The following is a 21,266-nucleotide window of genomic DNA, read 5'->3' as shown; positions in this document are numbered from 1 at the left end:
TCCTGCAGCTAGCGGGCTGGATTCCTGGATCGGGCCTTTCCTGCCTTCAACTTAATTGTGGGCGCTTTTCCTGGGAATCCAATTTGGGTAATCTCACCCAACTCTCTCAGTCCCCCGCCACCGTATCCCATTCCCTTGGGCTCCACTAAATCCTGCCCCACATGAGTGTTGAATGAGTCATGATGAATTGAAACTCCTGCCTGCTGTTAGCTGCCATTTTCCCCAATGTGCAAATGAAGCCTGGAAATTCCAATACCCCAGGCCATACACTTAGGCATTGTCCCCAGCCCCTGTCCATAACCCATTGGGGCTTAACATTGACTCCGATAATTCTGTGCAAGTTATCTTTTGTTAGATTTGTTAAAAATGCGGAATGGTTCTGATCTCTCTTTTTAATAACTTAGTTGATAAGCCATGTCCCTAGGCAAAGCTGAGTGCAAATGCCAAAAATTCTTTCATTGGGAGTGTGGCATTCCTCATGCTGTAACCGTGGGACTGTTTTTGTTAGATTTTGTGTTACGAAATAGGAATCCTGACTATTAGAAGTCACATGCTGTACTTTTGGCATTGTGAAATGAAAACTTTCAACTCACGTCATCGATCTTGTGATGTAGTTTGTAATATAAATACACTTGACAGCAGTTAGGTGGCTTTCCCCTGTAGGAGCTGGATCTAAATCTGAAAGGCTTATTTGGAATTACTGATGTACTGTGTGTATTGTATTTTAAGATTCGCTATTTTTCAGTGCAAAATACATAATTTATAAATGGTTACTTGGCACATTTAAAGTTTCTTGCCAAGGTTTCTAAACTGTTGCCTTTCAGAACATTTTGGCCGTGATCTCTGTTTACGCAGCACCTGTTTCTCAGGCGAGAAAATGGATGGTAAAGAGGCCAATGGCAATCAACCCAATGCCACATGTGCACCATATTCCCCATTGATTAGGCGCCTTGCAGGCATCAGGCATTTGCTTGAAACTGGGGTTAGGCTCATTGCCTATTCGAATCAGAGGTGGGAGCTAACGCATATTTTAGCCCTCTCCCCCTGTTTGTGACTGACCATAGAATGCATTGTGCATGCTATGGTCCTATTTTAAGCAGCCAGAAAGGAATGTCCCTTTAATTTCTTCAAACAACAGTCTCCAACAGAGTAAAATCAACTTCACCATATCATAGCTCTTAATGAGCATAATTTATTTTGAAAATGTTTATCACATCATCTTCATGAATATTGTAAAGGAACAAATTACAAACATACAGCCAAGGTCATTTATTTTTGTAATTTGAATTCCAATTTAGTAGTGAATTTCAAAAGTGTTATGATTGCAGTGCTAAAATCATAACATATTTACAGATAAATCATTTTCTAAATTGCAGAATGCACAAAGGTCATTATTTTTATTCTTAGCATAGTAATTTGAAAATGAACATGATCCCAAATTAAATGCAGTCTTCACCTCCGTTTTCTCTTCCATTAAATTGCATTTTCTGCCCAGCATATGAATGTATTGTTACAAATACAAGCAATATAAATACCGCAGCTACAAGAACACATCAGAGGCTTGGAATTATGTGGTGAGTAACTCACTGACTCCCCAAATCTTTGCCACTCTCTATAAAGCACAAATCAGGAGTGTGATGGAATATTCTTCACTTGCCTGGATGAGTATTGCTCCTGTGGTGATCCTCGCCTGTGTGTGTGTACATGTACCACCAGGGGGCAGCGCGGGGACAAATAGGAGGAACGCCGGAGCTCCGCCTTCAGCCAGTTGGAGCTAGAGGGTGGAAGAGACAAGAGGTGGAACTCAACTGTGGAGATGCAAGTCTTTTGGGCCTAGTTGCAGACAAGTAAAGCAGTATATTTTCAAGTACCACTGTAGTTTATTGTGGGGCACAATAAAGCATCAGTTAACCTAGAGACGACTTCGAGCATTCTTTTAAGAAGTCAAACATGGTACAGGAGTGGCTTCTCTGAACAAAAGGAACCAGCAAACAAAAAAAAAACAAAAAGCAACAACAGGCAGGCCACCAGACTCTGCAGGCTCTCAACTACAGACGACCTTCTGCAATGATGGAACACAAGCTACTTACAGGGCCAATGCGCACTACAGGTAATCTATATTCCAACTGGAAAATGTATAAACAACAGTTTGAGATGCATTTGTTAGCTCTGGACTTACATACAGCCGCTGATGACAGAAAAATTGCACATTTGGTCACAATGGGTGGCGAGCAGGTGTTAAATACATATAACTCTTTCACATATACTGATGCTGCAGACAAAACTAAGTATGACGTGGTAATTGCGAAATTTGATGAACACTGGAAGTCTCAATCCAGTGAGATCCTTGAAAGGTACACCCTGCGTAGCAGACTCCAAAACCACGGGGAGACTATCTCCCACTTTGTGACAGACCTACGCTTGCTGGCACAAGGCTGCAACTTTGGTGATTTGGCAAACTCACTCATTAGAGATCAGCTAATCTTTGGTCTTGCTGATACAAATCTGAGAGATTCTCTGTTACTACAAAGCGATTTAACACTCAAAACTACCATAGATAAATGTTTGTTACATGAGCAGAAAAAGCAGCAGGTACACGAGTTGTTTGAAAAGCATTCATTGAAAGACACTCACCACGAGGCAGATATAAAGATGGTGGCTTCCCCTCACAGGTCGTCTCTTCCGTTCTCCAGGCCGTCTCTTCCGGTCTCCGGCCCGTCTGCGCATGCGCACCGTCCTGAAAGACGCGATCCCGGAAGTGATCGGCATGCGCATGCGCACTACTCGCAATACCGGCCCTGGAATGAAAACCGCACTGCGCATGCGCGAACGCAACATGCGCATGACGTCATGACGTGTTATTGTTGCGGCTCCTCCCACTTAAAAGGGCAATGTCCAGCTCAAGGAAAAAGTGCAGAAAGTGTTTAAAAATGAATCACTTCGCCTCCCATGTCAGTCTACAGCAAATTTCACTCCTCAATGCCACGGCACGGGAACATGAAGGTCCGCACAGTTGATGTCATGAACACTCAGGCACCCGATGACAATTATTCCGACCATGAGGAATTCAACTCCTGGGAGCACGAGTACAGCATTGGAATTATTAATGCCACAGCGGAACCACAGGACCTGACGACAAAACCTCGTCACGTGCATGCCATCAATTCGGCAAGCGAATGGACTGCCATGGTGCACGTAAATAACTTCCCCATCACCTTCAAACTGGACACGGGAGCCTCAGCAAACTTGCTGACGAGCAAAGATCTCGCATCCGTCCCAGGGACGCACGAGGTGTTACCTGCAGCATGCAAGCTCACTGACTACAACGGCAACCAGATCGTCTCAAAGGGATCATGCCACCTACGAGTTGCCAACCAAACAGTCATGACAGAACTCCGCTTTGAAATTGTAGAGGACAAAAAGTCCTCACTGCTCGGTGCTCAAGCCTGCAAGGATTTGCGGCTGATTCAGTGGATTTTCATGAACACGGCTGCAGCATCACGAATTGCCAAGGACATACAACTGCTACTCAGCGACTACCCTGACGTCTTCTCGGGCATCGGCACACTGCCCTATACGTACAAGATCCTGCTCAAACAGAATGCCATACCGGTCATTCATGCCCCACGGAGGGTGCCGGCTCCATTGCGGGACAAGTTAAAAGCCGAACTTCAGCGTCTCCAAACTCGAGGTGTCATCTCAAGCGTCACACAGCCGACTGACTGGGTCAGCTCGCTGGTGTGCGTCAAGAAGCCGTCGGGTGCACTCCGGATCTGTCTAGATCCCAAGGACCTCAATAAGAACATTCGCAGGGAACACTACCCTATTCCCAAGCGCGAGGAGATCACGAGCGAAATGGCACAAGCTCGAATCTTCACCAAACTGGATGCATCACAGGGGTTCTGGCAAATGCAGCTCGATGAGTCCAGCCGCCTGCTGTGCACCTTCAACACGCCGTTTGGAAGGTACTGCTATAATCGGATGCCCTTCGGCATCATATCGGCATCCGAAATATTTCACAGGGTTATGGAGCAGATGGTAGAAGGCATCGAAGGCGTCCGTGTCTATGTGGATGACATCATAATCTGGTCCACGACAGAGGAAGACCATATTGCGAGGGTGAAGCAGGTCTTCCAGAGGATCCACCAGTATGGACTGAAGCTCAACCAAGCCAAGTGCACTTTCGCACAGTCCTCTCTGACCTTCCTGGGCGACACTATATCCGAGCATGGGGTGACGCCGGACGCTGAGAAGATCGCTGCGATTCAGGGCATGCAGCGACCACAGGACAAGAAAGCGGTGTTAAGGTTCCTCGGATTCGTCAACTTCCTTGGTAAATTCATATCGAACTTGGCAGCACGGACAACGGCGTTGAGGAACGTGACAAGGAAGGACACGGAGTTTGCCTGGACCCAAGCTCACCAAGATGAATGGGATGATCTGAGACACCAGTTGATGGCAGCTCCAACGCTCGCATTTTTTGACCCGGCAAAACCTACCAAGATCTCCACCGACGCCAGTCAATATGGAATTGGTGCTGTGCTCCTACAACAGAACGACCAGTCAGACTGGGTCCCAGTGGCTTACGCCTCATGGGCAATGACTGTCACAGAGTGCAGGTATGCACAGATAGAAAAGGAGTGCCTAGGGCTAATCACAGGGGTGACCAAGTTCCACCACTATGTGTACGGTCTACCCACTTTTCTCGTGGAAACGGATCATAGGCCGCTGGTCAATATCATCGACAAGGACCTAAATGATATGACACCGCGCCTACAACGCATGATGATGAAGTTGCGAAGGTACGACTTCACGCTGGTCTACACCCCTGGCAAGGACCTTGTGATAGCTGACACACTATCACGAGCCATGGACGCTGACAACCCGCCACCGGCTTCCATCAATGATGTGGAAGCTCATGCACAGTGGTGCAAGGAGACGCTCCCGGCAACGGACGAAAGGCTACAGCAAATTCGTCAGGCAACACAGGAGGATGCTACCCTCCTCCAAGTCTTACACAACCTGCAACATGGCTGGCCAAAGGGGCGGTGCCCACAGTTCCAAAATGTTAGGACTGAACTATCCGTGGTCGATGGCATCATACTACGAAACGACAGGATCGTCATTCCTACGGCTCTCCGGGCGGACATCCTTCACAGGATTCATGAGGGGCACCTTGGTGCCGAAAAGTGCAAAAGGAGAGCGCGACAATCTGTTTACTGGCCAGGGATTAACGAGGACATTACAAACATGGTGCTCACTTGTGACACGTGCCAAAGACATCGACCGGCGCAATGCAAGGAGCCACTGCAGCAGCATGAGATGGCCACGTTACCATGGGACAAAGTGGGCATTGACTTGTTCCACTCCATGGGCCGCAACTATGTTCTGATCATTGACTATTACTCCAACTTTCCGGAAGTCCTGCAACTCCCGGATCTCACAGCCGCAGCCGTCATCAAGGCCTGCAGAGAAACTTTCTCCAGGCATGGCATCCCACGGACGGTCATGTCCGACAATGGTCCTTGCTTTGCCAGCTGGGAGTGGACGGACTTCGCCAAGCACTACAATTTCCAGCACATAATGTCGAGTCCACACTTTCCGCAATCAAATGGCAGGGTGGAGAAAGGTGTCCACATAGTTAAACAACTCATCAGCAAGGCTGAGGACTCGAAATCCGACGTACACTTGGCCCTCTTGTCGTACCGATCGTCACCTTTGAACTCGGGACTATCACCAGCTCAGATGCTTTTCAACAGGGAAGTACGGACAACATTACCAGCGCTACAATTCACCAATCCTGATCACTCGCCTGTCCTGGATAAAATGCGTCACCAACGTCAAGTGCAAAAGCAGCACTATGACCAGCAGGCCAAGGTACTGCAGCCGTTGGCCAGCAACGACACGGTGAGGTTGCGAAACCCGGCTGGAGGATGGTCCAAAATGGCCGTGGTCCTTCGCCAAACATCGCCGCGGTCCTACATCGTTCGGTTGGACGCTGGGACAATGGTTCGACGAAATCGAAGAGACCTTCTTAAAGTCACACCTCGACCACGGGTCTTTCCGACTCTGGATCGGCAGGACACGCTGGACCTACAGGACGCTGTCATGCATCATCCTGACACTCCAGCAGCAGATGTCCACATGGACACAGACGACCCTGGATCTCCATGCCCACTCAGGAGGTCCACTCGGATCAGACGTGCACCTGACCGTCTGAACCTGTAAACATGGACTGACACATGCATGGCCCTGCCCTGATATATATATATGTATATAAACCTAACTGTTACATTTGTGTTTTGTTACAGCTCTGCAGCTAAGAAAAAAAAAAAAAAAAAAGAGTGAAAAAGGGGGATGTGGTGATCCTCGCCTGTGTGTGTGTACATGTACCACCAGGGGGCAGCGCGGGGACAAATAGGAGGAACGCCGGAGCTCCGCCTTCAGCCATTTGGAGCTAGAGGGTGGAAGAGACAAGAGGTGGAACTCAACTGTGGAGATGCAAGTCTTTTGGGCCTAGTTGCAGACAAGTAAAGCAGTATATTTTCAAGTACCACTGTAGTTTATTGTGGGGCACAATAAAGCATCAGTTAACCTAGAGACGACTTCGAGCATTCTTTTAAGAAGTCAAACAGCTCCAACAACAGACATGACCAGGAGCTGAACTCAGGCAGCATTTGACCGAGTATGGCATTAAGGAGCACTAGCAAAACTGAAGCCAGTGGGAATTGGGAGAATGCATTTGACTGGTTGGAGTCATACCAGCACAAAGGAAGCTGACAGTCCCTGCCTCTTCCTCCCAGGTGGCACGAGCTGCCCTGTGGCTGACCCTCCGAGCTCAAGGGAACAGGGCATCCTGTCTGGTCTCGACCACGTCCAACAATCTGCCCAGGTCAGCTCCGAATCGTGGGGCTGGTCTCCTCGGTGGCATGGCTGCGAGCTATGTGGGATTGACTGTGCAGGAGCAATTGTTGGGGGGGGAGTTTGTCGAGTGCGGTCCCGGTGAATCAGCTGGTGGGACAGCCATTTGCGGCATGTAGCCCATGGGCCTTCATCAAGTGGCTGAATTAACATTTTATAACGATGATGTCCTCAACGAGCCGAACATCGGGAAGCTTGTGGCAGTTCCCGATCGCTACTACACTTAGAAACCTTTCCATTAAATCGTGCCCTCAGTGTTGTGTCCTAACCCAACCATCTTTCATCAATGACCTTTCTTCCATTACAACGTCAGAAGTGGGGATGTTGCTGAATGATTACACAGTATTTAGTACCATTTTCAACTCCACATACTGAAGTAGTCTTTGTCCTTATGCAGCAAGAAGCAGACAACATTATGCCTTGGGCTGATGGTTGGCAAGTAACAAGCATACCACCACCGCACCCCCCTAAAAGCCTCTCCACCATCCACAAGGCATGAGTCAGGAACGTGATGGAATAGTCTCCACTTGCCTGGAAGTTCAACTCCAACAATGCTCAAGAAGCTCGACTTCACTCAGGACAAAGCAACCCGCTTGATTGGCATCCCATCCACTACCTGAAACATTTACTTCCTCTACCACCAGTGCACAGTGACAGCGCTGTGTACTAAAAACAAAATGAACTGCAGAAACCCATCAAGACTCCTTTGTCAGCACCTTACAAACCCGTAATCTCTTCCACCAAGTCGGACAAGGACAGCAACTGCAAGGGAACACCACCATCCGCAATATTCCCTCAAAACCAAACGTTATTCTGACCTGCAATCATATCAGCATTCTGTAAGGGTCCTTCCTATTTATCCTCTTATTTCCCCTTTCTTTTATTTTGAGCCATGAATGATTTATGGACATCTCTCTTTAAGGCAAGCAACCTTAGCAAGCAATCGGTCTTGCTATAAAAACTGTAATTGTGTTTACATTTACAAACATGGTGACTGTAATTAATCGGCAGCCAAAGGCCAAAGACTTCTGATATTTTGATAAGAATTATTAGTTAACCACTTGTGTTCTGACTCTGGGGTACATGAGGCTGGAATTGACCGCGCACTAGCCCAGGGTGTCGTAACAATTCCTTCACAGTCACTGGGCCAAAGTCCTGGAACTCACTCCCTAACAGCGCGGTTGGTGGATCTACACCACATGGACTGCAACATTTCACCACCACTTCCAAAGGATAGTTAGTGATGAGCAATGAATGCTGGCCAAGTCAGTGGTGTCCAGTTTGATAAGGTTGTTATGTTTTGGGGCTGTTTTCACTTTCTTTGGTAAAATGGAGGAATGAAGGAGGCCATGTGACCTGTTCCAAGTTCTACAGACAGCAAACTGGGTGGTTCAATTGCTTAATCTTAAAGGAGGGCATGGGTTAGTTTACTGGGGAGCAGGTGCAAGGTGTACACACTAATAGACAATGACACAAGCGTCTGTGCTGATAATGGATGTCAAATTCAAATGGCTATATTTTAATCTGGTTATTTAAATCAAAAATAGGATAGAGTTGGGGCCTTAAATGTAGCTAATTGGCATGTCTATCTAGCTACAAAGCACCTGTGATTCACGTTGCCATGAAGATAGGCTTTGAGTGGGGTAGAATGCATAGGAAGCTATTGTAGGATAACATCGCAAGGTTCTCCTAAAAGATATCCCTGAATTTCACATAGTCAATCTGTTAGGAATCAGGAGAGAGCAGAGAAATACTGGTAGCAAACCTCCATGGTTCACCATACAAGAATGTGGGTGAGTCCTCACAGTCAGGTTGAAGTGACTGAGTTTATGAGGATTTAAATGAGACTGGGATATTTGTCTAGCTTTAGCTAGTTGGAAGAGTCTCCAATTTGACCCTCACTGTAAATACCAGGGGCAGAATTCTCCGGAGAATCTCTCTTGGAGAATCGTCCGGGGCCTTCGTAAATCCCGCCCCCGCCGTGGCCGGAATTCTCCGCCACCCGGGAATCAGCGGGGGCGGGAATCATGCCACGCCGGTTGGCGGGCCCCCCGCGGCGATTCTCCGGTCCGTGATGGGTCGAAGTCCCGCCGCTGTCAGGCCTCTCCCGCTGGTGGCGCGAGCGGGCCCCGGGGTCCTGGGGGGGGGGGGGGGCAGAAGGCGATCTGACCCTGAGGGGTGCCCCCATGGTGGCCTGGCCCGCGTCATGACCCACCGATCGGCGGGCGGGACTGTGCTGTGGGGGCACTTTTTCTTTCGCCGCTGCCACGGCCTCCACCATGGCGGAGGCGGAAGAGACCCCCTCCACCGCGCATGCACTGGGGTGACATCAGCGGCCGCTGATGCTCCGGCGCATGCGCAGACTCACGCCGACCGGCGAAGGCCTTTCAGCCAGCCGTGACGCTGGTCGGCGTGGCGCCAAAGGCCATTGGCGCCGGTCGGTGGAGCGGGAGCCACTCCGGCGCGGGCCTAGCCCCTTGGGAAGGCCCGACGCCAGAGTGGTTCTTGTCACTCCGGTACGCTGGAACCCCCCGCCCCGCCGGGTAGGGAGAATCCCTGCCCAGTTCTGGGATTAGGAGTTATCGGACTGAGAAAGGAAAGGAAACAAATCATTGGCAGTTAAGAATCCCTTTGGACTAGTTCCAGGAGAATGGAGTGTCTGTTTAAGGGACAGAGTAAAATATAAGTTTTTTTTTGTTTTTGATGTTAAAAGGGGATCACTTTTCTGTAGTTTAAAGTATGAGTTACCGACTAAAATAGTGTGTTCTGTCACTTAATAATTTCTCTTTTAACTTGTCTCACTTCCTGCAAATCAAAGGTGTTGGCATGTGTCACATGGGACTCAGTTATGCCTGTCCTTTTGTGGGGTATGTGGAACACTCCTTGTTTCAGTCTCCGGGGGGTGACAGTGGCATAGTAGTATTGTCACTGGATTAGTAATCAAGAGACCCCTTACCATGCCCCTGAGGACTCGAGTTTCAATCCCACAATGGCAGAGAGTGCAATTTGAATTTAATTTTAAAACATTATATGGAATTCTAATGGTGATTGTCGATGGTTGTAAAAACCTTTCTGGTTCACTAATGCCATTTAGGGAAGTAAATCTGCAATCCTTATCTGGTCTCGCCTACATGTGACTCCAAATCCACTCAGTTCAAAGACAATTAGAGATGGGTATTAAATGTTGGCCCAGCCAGCAATGTCCGCATCACTGAATTTATAGTGCAGAAGGAGGCCATTCGGCCCATTAAGTCTGCACCGGCTCTTGGAAAGAGGACCCTACCCAAGCCCACATCCCCGCCTTATCCCCATAACCCAGTAACCCCACCCAACACAAAGGGCAATTTTAGACACCAAAGGCAATTTAGCATGGCCAATCCACCTAACCTGCACATCTTTGGACTGTGGGAGGAAACCGTGGGAGACTGTGGGACGCATCCCATGAATGAATTTTTAAAAACTACTTTTCCATTACATTGGTGACTGTATTGGCGCGTCGCTTAATGCTCTTGTCTGCACCCAGAAAAATGTGTTGATTTTGTTTCCAATTCCACCCCTCTCTCTCCTTCACACAGTCCATCTCCGCCACTTCCCTTCACTTCCCAGACCTCCCTCTCTCCATTTCCGGTGATAGACTGATCACTAATATTCATTATTAGCCCACTGGCTCCCACAGCTATCTTGACTCCAGCTCCTATTGCCCGGTTTCTGTGAGGACTACATCCCGTTCTCCCAGTTTCTCCGCCTCAGTCACAATTTCCTTAACGATGCCATCTACAAAAATGCCCCTTCTGACGTGTCTGCACTTTTCCTGAACCAAGGTGTTCCCACTCCTGCCACTCTGGTGGTGGACAAGGCACTCAGCTGGATTTGACCCATTTGCCACACCTCTGCCCTCACCCCTGCCCACCTCCCCACCCCACCAGCCGCTGCATTCAAAGGATCACCCACTGCCACTCTAACATAACGCCACCATGAAACACATCTTCCCCGGAAGCCTCCATTTGGCAGGTCCTCCAAGACACCCTAGTCCACTCCGTCACCACCCCTAATTCCTCACCCCGTTCCTACGTCTTCACTTCACGCAATCACATAAAGTCCAACACATACTGCTTACCTTCTTTCTCCTCACTGTTCAAAGCTCAAAAACTCCATTCAGGTGAAGCATCATTTCACTTGCACCTCCTTCAATTTGGCCTACTGTATTCACTGCTCCCAATGTGGTCGCCTCTCCACTTGGCAGGCCAAACAAGACTGGGTGAGTGCTTTGTGGAACAGCTTCGCTCAGCCTGCAAGCATGGCTCTAACTTTCCTCTTGCTTATCGTTTCAACTCAACATCTTGCTCTCATGCTCACATGTCCATCCTTGGCCTGCTGCAATGCTTCAGTGAAGCCCAATGCAATCTTGCGGAGCAGCACTTCATCTTCTGATTTGGTGTTCCAGCCCTCGGCGCTCAACATTGAGTTCAATGACTTTAGACCTTTGACCTTTCTCCTCCATCTTGGCCATTTTTGTTTAGAAAATATTTTATTGAAGCATTTGTAATTTTCACAGTTTAACACATTATCTTTCCTTAAACAACCGCGCGGGGCCGACACACGCAAAACACCTAAAAAACAAAAAATAGTAAACAACGTCCCCCACTACCCCCACCCTATCCCCTAATTACCCGTATACTAAATTCCCTGTCCTTATTTAACATTGCCATGCTTCCTGTTTCCCCCCCGCCCCCCACCTTACTGCTGACGTTCAATTTTCCTTGAAGAAATCGATGAACGGCTGCCATCTCCGGGCGAACCCCTGAGTTGATCCTCTCAAAGCGAACTTGATTTTTTTTCCAGACTGAGAAACCCTGCCATATCACTGACCCACACTCCTGACTTCAGGAGCTCCGAGTCCCTCCACCCCAGCAAAATCCATCTCCGGGCCACCAAGGAGGAGAAGGCCAGGACATCGGCCTCCCTCCCCCCCTTGGCCACCGGCTCTTCCAATACTCCAAATATTGCCATCTCTGGACTTGGAGTTACCCTCCCATCCAGGACTTCTGACATAACATCCGCGAATCCCTGCCAGAATCCCCTCAATTTCGGACATGCCCAAAACATATGTACATGGTTCGCCGGGCTGCCCCCACACCGCCCACATCTACCCCCCATCTCCTCAAAGAACCTGCTCATCCGCACTACCGTCATGTGGGCCCTGCGGACCGCCTTGAACTGGATCAAGCAGAGCCTGGCACACAACGAGGATGAATTGACTCTCTTCAAGTCTTTTTCCCACAGTTTAATTTCCAACTCTCCTCCCAGCTCCTCTTCACCTCTCTGACAGGGGCCCCTTCCCACTCCATCAATTCCTTGTATATCTCCGAAACCCCCCCCTCCAACCCCTGTTCTTGACATCACCTTACACTGTCCCCTCAGGGGGAGGCGAGGAAAGCTTGGAACTTCTGTACGAAGTCCCGCACCTGAAGATACCGAAACCCGTTCCCACCCGGCAGCTCAAACTCCTCCTCTAATGCCTCCAAGGTCGGAAAGCCCCCCTGGATGGATAGGTCCCCAAATCTCTCAATCCCTGCCCGCTGCCATCTCTTTAAGCCCCCATCCAGCTCCCCTGGGACAAATCGGTGATTGTCACAGATTGGTGATCACAGTGACACCCCCTCCAGTCCCATGTACTGCACCATTGGCCCCAAACCCTTAGTGCTGCCACCACCACAGGGCTTGTACAGTAGCAAGCTGGCGAGAACGGCGGAGTTAGTAAAGCCTCCAAAGTAAAGCCTCCAAACTCGTAACCTTGCAGAATGCCACTTCTACTCGCTCCCAAACCGACCCCTCCCCCACTACCCACTTCCTGACCATCAATATTTTGGCCGCCCAGTAATAGTTAATAAAGCTTGAGAGGGCCAAACCCCCCTCTCTGTGACCCCGTTCCAGGAGTACCTTCTTTACTCTTGGGAATTTGCCTGTCCATACAAAACCCGATATCGCCACGTTCATTTTCCTGAAAAAAGCCTTTGGGACAAAAATCGGGAGACATTGAAAAAAGAAGAGCAGTCTCAGAAGGACCGTCATCTTCACTGTCCCCGCCAGCGTCAGCAGGAACGTGTCCCATCTGCAGAAGTCCCTTTTCATTTGATCGACTGCTTTGCCCAGATTTAACTTGTGAAGCTGTCCCCAATCCTTAGCCACTTGAATCCCCAGATATCTAAAACTCCTCTCAACCACTTTAAAAGGTAACTCCTTCAATCTCCTTTCCTGCCCCCGTGCCTGCATCATGAACATCTCGCTCTTTCCCATATTTAACTTGTAGCATACAAATCGCCCAAATTCTCCCAGTACCTCCATGATCCCCCCCGGGGTCTGGGACATAGAGCAACAAATAGTCCACATAGAGAGAGACCCTGTGCTCCAGCCCCCCACTATCTCCCGCCAGGCATTCGATGATCGAAGGACCATCGATAAGGGCTCTATGGCCAGGGCAAGCAGTAATCGGGAGAGTGGGCATCCCTGCCTTGTCCCCCTACAGACCAAAGTATTCTGACTGGACTCGGTCGGTTCTTACATTTGCCACCGGCGCTCGATATAACAGCCGGACCCAATCCACAAATACCTGCCCGAACCCAAACCGGCCTAAAATATCCCATAGGTACTTCCACTCCACCCGGTCGAAAGCCTTCTCCGCGTCCATGGCTACTACCACCTCAACCTCGCGCCCCTCCCGCTGGCATCATTATAACATTAAGAAGCCATCTAATATTGGACATCAGATGCCTGCCCTTCACAAATCCCGTCTGATCCTCCCCGATTACTTCTGGGACGCAATCCTCTATTCGAGTGGCCAAGATCTTTGCCAGTAATTTAGCATCTACATTAAAAAGGGAAATTGGCCTTTACGATCCATAGCTCTCCGGGTCCTTGTCTCGCTTCAGGATGGGAGAAATTGATGCCTGTGATGGTGTTGGGGGAAGCATTACCAGCTCCTTGGACTCATTAAAAGCCTTAACCAGAAGCGGCCCCAGTAACCCAGAAAATGTTTTATAAGATTCCACTGGGAATCCGTCAGGTCCCGGGGCCTTGCTCGATTGCATCGCCCCCAATACATCTATCACCTCCCCGAACCCAATTGGGCCCCTCAGGACTTTCACCAGCTCCTCGTCTACCTTCAGGAACTCTAGCCTCTCCAGGAATTGATTCATACCCTCCTCCCCGACCAGGGGTTCCGATTCATATTGTCGACTATAGAATTCATGGAACACATCATTAACCGCCCGGGTCCATCACTACCTTCCACATCATATCCTTTATTTTCCCTATTTCTCTCGCCGCCTCCTGCTTCCTCAGCTGATGTGCCAGCATCCTGCTAGCTTTCTCCCCATATTCATATATTGCCCCTTTTACCCTCCTCAGCTGTCTCTCCGCCTTACCTGTGGAAAGGAGCCCAAATTCCATTTGGAGTCTCTGACGCTGCTTCAGGAGCTCCTCATCCAGGAGATTCCGCATATCTCCTGTCCACCTATAAGATTTCTCCTACCAACCTGTCCACCTCCGCCGGATCGGTCTGCTCCCTATGGGCCCAAATCTGAATACATTCCCCTCTAATAACCACCTTCAATGCCTACCAGACCATCCCAGCCGCGGTCTCTTCCGTGTCGTTGTTCTTTATGTACCCCCGAATGGCCTCCCTCACTCTCTTACAGACCTTGTCGTCCGCTAACAGCCCTGCATCTAATCACCACTGCGGGCGCTGGGACTTTCCTATGCTCACCCATAGGTCTATCCAATGTAGCGCGTGGTCTGACACCACAATTGCTGAGTACTGAGTGTCCTCCACCCCCGCTAACAGTGTTTTATCTAGTACAAAGAAATCTATCCTGAAGTATACCTTGTGCACATGGGAGTAGAATGAATATTCCTTGCTCCTTGGCCTCCCGAATCTCCATGGATCAACCCCTCCCATGCGCTCCACAAACCCCCGCAGTTCTTTTGCCATTGCCGATACTTTCCTGACCTAGAACTCGACCGGTCCATTCTCGGATCCAGGACCGCGTTGCAGTCACCCCCCACCCCCCATAACCAACTGGTGCGAGTCAAGGTCCAGGATCTTTCCCAGCACCTTCCTGACAAACGCGACATCATCTCAGTTTGGGGCATACATATTTATCAACACCACTGCCATTCCCTCCAGTTTCCCGCTAACCATAACAAATCTGCCTCCCGGGTCTGCCTCTATCTTCCCCACCTCAAATGCCACCATTTCATTAATCAGGATGGCCACGCCCTTATTTTAAGGTCCAGTCCCAAATGGAATACCTGTCCGACCTATCCCTTCTTCAGTCTAACTTGGTCTCCCAGCTTCGAGTATGTCTCCTATAGCATGGCCACGTCTGCTTTTAGCTGTATCAAGTGTGCGAACACATGGGCCCTTTTGACCGGCCCATTCAGTCCACGAACATTCCACGTAACCCGTCTGGTCGAGGGGGCCCCCTCCCCTGTCGATCAGCCATAACCTTTCCTAGGCCAGCCCTTAGCCCATGTCCCGCCCCTCCCCTGGCCCGCCGCTCGGCAGCCACCGCCATCTGGTCTCCATCTCTAACCTCCGAAAAGTCCCCTAGTCATCAGCAGACCCCTCCCAACCTCTCCCCCACTCCGTCTCTCTTCAGCTCTCCCACCACTTTGCTCCCGTGAACCAGCAGTCCCAGCTAGCTTAGCAGCTCCCGCCCCCAGCGCCTAGTATCCTACCACCTGCTGATTGCCTTGCCCACACTCTTCACATAAGTTCTCAAAACAATAACATCAAACACAGAAAGAAAACAAACAATCCTCCAAGGTCTGGGCGCAGAGGCCCACCCCCTCCTCCCTTTACATCATCTTATCAGTCCCATCACCTTCAAACAAGCCAAAAACAATAGAAGAAAAATCAAACAAGAGAAGAAAAGATTATGCATTCAGAAACTCAAACATCTTTTCTTTTCGTTCCCTAGAACATCGCAACTTAAAAACCTTTTTACTGTGTCTCCGTACATATAACAACGAATCAAAATCAAATCAATCAGAGACATCCTTCTTTTCCCGATCAACACAACTTAAGATACAGTGAAAGGCTGAGATTCTATAAACATAAAGCAGCACAAAACTTTTACCTCAGCCCACTACCATCTAGATTTTAAAGTCATTATGCCTCTACCAGATTATTGTCTTTCATGAAGCCTGCCACTTATGGTGAGCCAAAATACAGGTCCCGGTTCTCATACGTCACCCAAAGACAGGCCGGGTAGAGCAGTCCGAATTTTATGTCCTTCGCATACAGGGCCGCTTTAGCCTTATTGAAACTCGCCCATTTCTTTGCGAGTTCTACTTCCAAATCTTGATACACCCGGATCTCTGCCTCTTCCCACATGAACTGTTTTGTCTGCCTGGCCCACCTCATAATGCCTTCCTTGTCCAGGAACCGATGCAGCCTCATCACCATCGCCCTTGGGGGCTCACAACCCTGGGGCTTACGCCTGGGCACCCTGTGAGCATGGTCTACCTCTAACGGCCTGTCAAACGCATCTTCCCTGAGCATCTTCTCCAGCATCCCCACAAAAACACCGTCATCTGATCCCTCCTTTCCCTCTGGCAGCCCGATGATCCTGATATTCTGCCTGCGAGAACGATTCTCCAGGTCCTCCACCTTCTCCAACAACCATTTCTGCCGATCCTGTAAAATATTCATTTCCAATGCCATCACAGCGGACTGCTCCTCTTGTTCCGCCGCCAGCTCCTGCAACTTTTGGATAGCCTGTCCCCGAGTCATCACTTTCTCCTCCACCCGGTCGACCACCTCCTTAATCGAGGCCACCGCCCGGGTGAGGTCCTCCGCACACTGCTTACGGTGCCGGGCGAACTTCTCATCCAAGTATTTAACCCACTGATCCATCGTCCATTGAGCTGGCATGGTCGAACTTTGCTTCTCTGCCATTGCATCCACAGAACTCTGAACTTCACTTCCAACCAACTTTTGATTTCTTCTTTTACGATTGTTTCTTGGGCGCAACTCCATAAAATAAGGGTCGCCTTCTTCTCCTCTCGCTCTTATCCACTTTTGTTGCAAAATTCCCCAGGAATTTATCTGAAAAGCCATTAAAAAACCACTAACAACGGGAGCTGCTAAATGTGTAACCGTTCACTCCATGGTCGTCACCGGAAGTTATCTTGACCATTTTTTAAATATCCAAAACATATTTTGTCCCAATGCAAACAAAAACCCTCCCCCATATTCATTTGTTAAGTTTTGCTTTCACGGACCACTGATCTTTATCCTCCTATTAACACATTCTGATATCTTAGTTTTATGCGCTTACTCGCACCTTCTCCTGCCATTAACACTTCCTCTGTCCCATGACTTATACATCTTTGATACAATCTCTCCAAGCTTCACCAATCACTAAGCGTCAACTCTGTTCCAGCTGCTCCATCCCCTCTTATATAGTATAAAATTCATCATAGAATCAAATAATTTACAGTGCAGAAGAGGCCACTCGGCCCGTCCAGTCTGCACTGGCCCTTGGAAAGAGCACCCGATTTAAGCACACACCTCCACCCTATCCCTGAGCAGCTGACCGGGCATACATGACAGCCTGTGATCTCACGGATGCACTTGCGGACTGTAGCTTGTGAAATTCCGCACAAGTCCCCACTCAAACCCTGAAATGAACCATAGAAGTTCAGGGCTGCTGTGACATTCACGGCCATGGGGAGCGGGTATCCTACGCAGACGTGGCACAGGTGCCGCACTGTCCCTTTGTTGAGATAGCATGCGGCACATGCTATCCGTCACCTCCTCGAAAGACCAACGACGCCTGTACACTGTGAGCCACCGCTGGCCTCCCTTTCTGGGTTCCTCCTCGGCCCGATGGGTGGCTGGGTCTTCAGGATTTACGCCACATGGGGTGCCGCCTCCAGCCTGCATTGATGCTGCTGCCTCCTCTGGCGTCTGGGCTGCCACCAACACCGCGAGTGCTACCTCAGCGGGACTTACACCACCATCCATTTTGGTACATGGAAGGAATTGGCGAAGGAGAGAGACCGACAATCAGTTTGGGCTTCCATTAAGGGGAATGGGACAACTCATCGCCGCTGACTCATCGCCGCCGACTCATCGCCAGCCCAACTCATCGCCAGCCCAACTCATCGCCAGCCCAACTCATCGCCAGCCCAAAATAATAATAAAAATAAAAACGCCTCTTCATACATAACAAGTAATTACCGACTAACTAGATCCACAAATTACTCAATTACCAACGCAACGCCTCTTCATACATAACAAGTAATTACCGACTAACTAGATCCACAAATTACCGTTTCTAGGAACTTCAATTTTAAATTCTTCCAATTTTAAACCCTTTACAATGGAGCAAGTTTTAAGTCAGCGAGGCAAAGAGAAGTTTTCTCATAATGGATATTTGTTCATTTTTGATAAATTCAGTAAAACCGAAGGCGATTTGATGTTTTGGCGATGTGAACAGCTCAGCAGATGCAAAGCAAGAATTCACACAAGATTTGGAAACGTAGTGAAATTCATAAATACTCACACCCATGACTCTTCACCAATAAGAATAGAAGTGGCAAGGACGACTACAAAAATTAAAACCCGAGCCGAAGAGACAATGGAAAACCCAAGTGTATTGATTAATGAAGTTTTGGCGAATGTTTCCCAAGCGAAACAAGGATCACTACCATGTGCGTCTGCTCTGAAGAAAACAATTCGACGGAAATGGAATCAAATTAGCGTCCCTAATTGACCCAATTGACGTTCATCAGTTAGCAATCCCTGATGAATATGCGACCTACGAAACGGAGCCAAACCAGAAAGAAGATTTTTTATTAAAAGACAGTGGTCCCGGAGAAGACAGAATCTTGCTATTTGGAAGGAGAAGTTGGTTGCAACAGTTGGCTTCATCAGAAGTTTGGTATGTAGATGGAACCTTTAAGATAGCTCTGAAGCTATTTTCTCAGGTGTATATTGTACTGGCTCAAATATTCGGAGGTGTCATCCCAGTACTTTATGCTCTTTTACCTAACAAGCAAAAAGTTACATATTCAAGGTTATTTGAAATGATAAAAGAAATTGAGCCCACCGTAAACCCGAAATCAATTGTATGTGATTTTGAACTCGCGGCATTTAGTGCAATCAAAGAAATATTTCCAAACGTAGAATTAAAAGGGTGCTTCTTTCACCTCAGTCAAAATATGCAGAAGCACATTGCGGCTTCGGGTTTTAATGAAAGGATTCCTATTGAATATTTACGCAGTATTTCTCATAACATAAAATAAGTCTTTTCACCTCCATTAATTTTTGAGACTTTGATTTTGAATAAAGATGTTTTTAATATCCACCGAATTTCTCCATGAATTTCAATTTTTAGTTGGGCTGGCGATGAGTTGGGCTGGCGATGAGTTGGGGTGGCGATGAGTCGGCGGCGATGAGTCGGCGGCGATGAGTCGGCGGCGATGAGTTGTCCTAGACCCTCCATTAAGACCCTCAAATCCCTCAAGCTTCCCCCACACTTAGGTGTTGTGCCTTATCTCAGAGGTTAGCACTGCTGCCTACGGCACTGAGGACCCGGCCCCGGGTCACTGTCTGTGTGAATTTTACACATTCTCCCTGTGTCTGCATGGGCTTCACCCCCACAACCCAAAGATGTACAGGCTAGGTGGATTGGCCACGCTAAATTGCCCCTCAATTGGAAAAAAAAATAATTGTGTACTCATTTTTTAAAAAGTAAAAAATTATCTCAGGGAGCTACCCACCGAACCAGTTGTGCTGAAAAACTTCGCTCTGCACAATCGCCCCCGACCACAGCAGGAACCCCTAGACCAGATCTCTGCCAGAGACATCAGGGAGACGGTGCTCCGGTGCCCTTCCCTGATCCACACATTGGATGGCAAGGATATCTCGAGTGCTGAAGAGCAGCTCTTGAGTGTTTGATTGTTGCCTACTGTCTCTATTGTGCTGACACTTCAAGAGTTCAGGCACACTGGTCAGGCTTCAACGTTTGATTGAAATGCGATGCAATAGTCATCGTCTAAGACATGGCACATGTACCCACGAGAATCCACTTAAAAGTATTTTGTTTACTAAACGGTCAACAGTAACAAAGACTTGAAAATCAACTACCTAACATTCTCCATATCATACTAACCATTAAACAACAACAAAATGTCACCGTTCCATATTGGTACCAATACAAAGATATATCAGCTCATTTTCACAATAAAAAACAAATGCATGGGGCTGGATTCTCTGCTAGCAGGTTTCTCTGTTGTGCCAGATTGGGGATTTCCCGATGGCATGGGGCTGCCCACAATGGGAAACCCTATTGGCCGGCTGGCGGGACGTGGAATCCCACTGCTGGCGAGGTCACTGGTGCGGCGGGATGGAGAATCCTGTCCCATCACCCCTTTCAACAGAAATGGAGGATAAGCCGGAGAATGTGTTGTTAAGTCCAGAACTTTGTTGTAGAAAAGATTTTCCATCAATGCATTACTTGTTCCACGTGTCAGTGCCATTCTCTGTCCAGGTGCGGCCCAATCTCACCGGTCCCAAATCCTGGCACCCACATATTCCACTGACGCTCAAGGTGCAGTTGAACATCCTTGACTTACAGCGTGTTCAACTCGCAGTGATGTGACAGTCACATGAAGCATTCACCACACCAGCAACAAAAAATCAGTGATCTGCGAAAGCATTTCTTCAACTGAGCCCAGCATTCCAAGATCCAGGAATCTTAGAAAAAATTGTCCTTCTTTCCGGCTACAGAAAAGGAAGGAAACAACAACAGCAGTCTGCAGGCATTGACAGCCAGTAGGAGCAAGCTATCACAACTAACAAGGCTTACAGCCAAAGGATGTTAAAGTGACCTTCAGCAGATCACCAAGAACCAAGAGCAAGGCTCTGTCCTGGAAGTGTTTTGTAGGACAGGCATGCAGCAGTTGTAATTACCCCTGTCATGGCTATCCACAATATTTAAAGATGGCTTGAAGGCCTCAAAGATGAAATTCTCCTGAAACACCCTCCCCTATAGCCCCCCCCCCCTCCCCCCCCCCGCCCAACCTCCGAGCCCAGGGGCGACCCCCGACTTGGAATACTTCAGCCCCCCGAAAAAGCTCAACGACCACTAGGGGAGCAGCTTTGTTGCCCTTGAGCTGCTTGCTACTCACTTCCTCAGTTCCCCTCAGCAGCCAGCAGCCATTACGACAGTTTCAAGTTTTTAAAATGGAGTACTAAACGACAGCCACATGATTTCTCGCTGGGGAACCAGTTGATTATGGGAGGCCGTTACATTCAATCTCACTCATCATAG

At 48.7% G+C, this 21,266-nt stretch overlaps 1 protein-coding gene across 1 annotated transcript in view; it reads left to right on the top strand.

Moving 5' to 3' along the window:
• arhgef37 (Rho guanine nucleotide exchange factor (GEF) 37) overlaps positions 1-21,266 on the top strand; it is a 140,801-nt gene that overhangs the window by 18,953 nt on the left and 100,582 nt on the right.

Source organism: Scyliorhinus canicula, chromosome 4, assembly GCF_902713615.1.
Source record: "Scyliorhinus canicula chromosome 4, sScyCan1.1, whole genome shotgun sequence".
NCBI classification, from domain to species: domain Eukaryota; kingdom Metazoa; phylum Chordata; class Chondrichthyes; order Carcharhiniformes; family Scyliorhinidae; genus Scyliorhinus; species Scyliorhinus canicula.
This window is presented reverse-complemented; position numbering and strand designations above follow the sequence as displayed.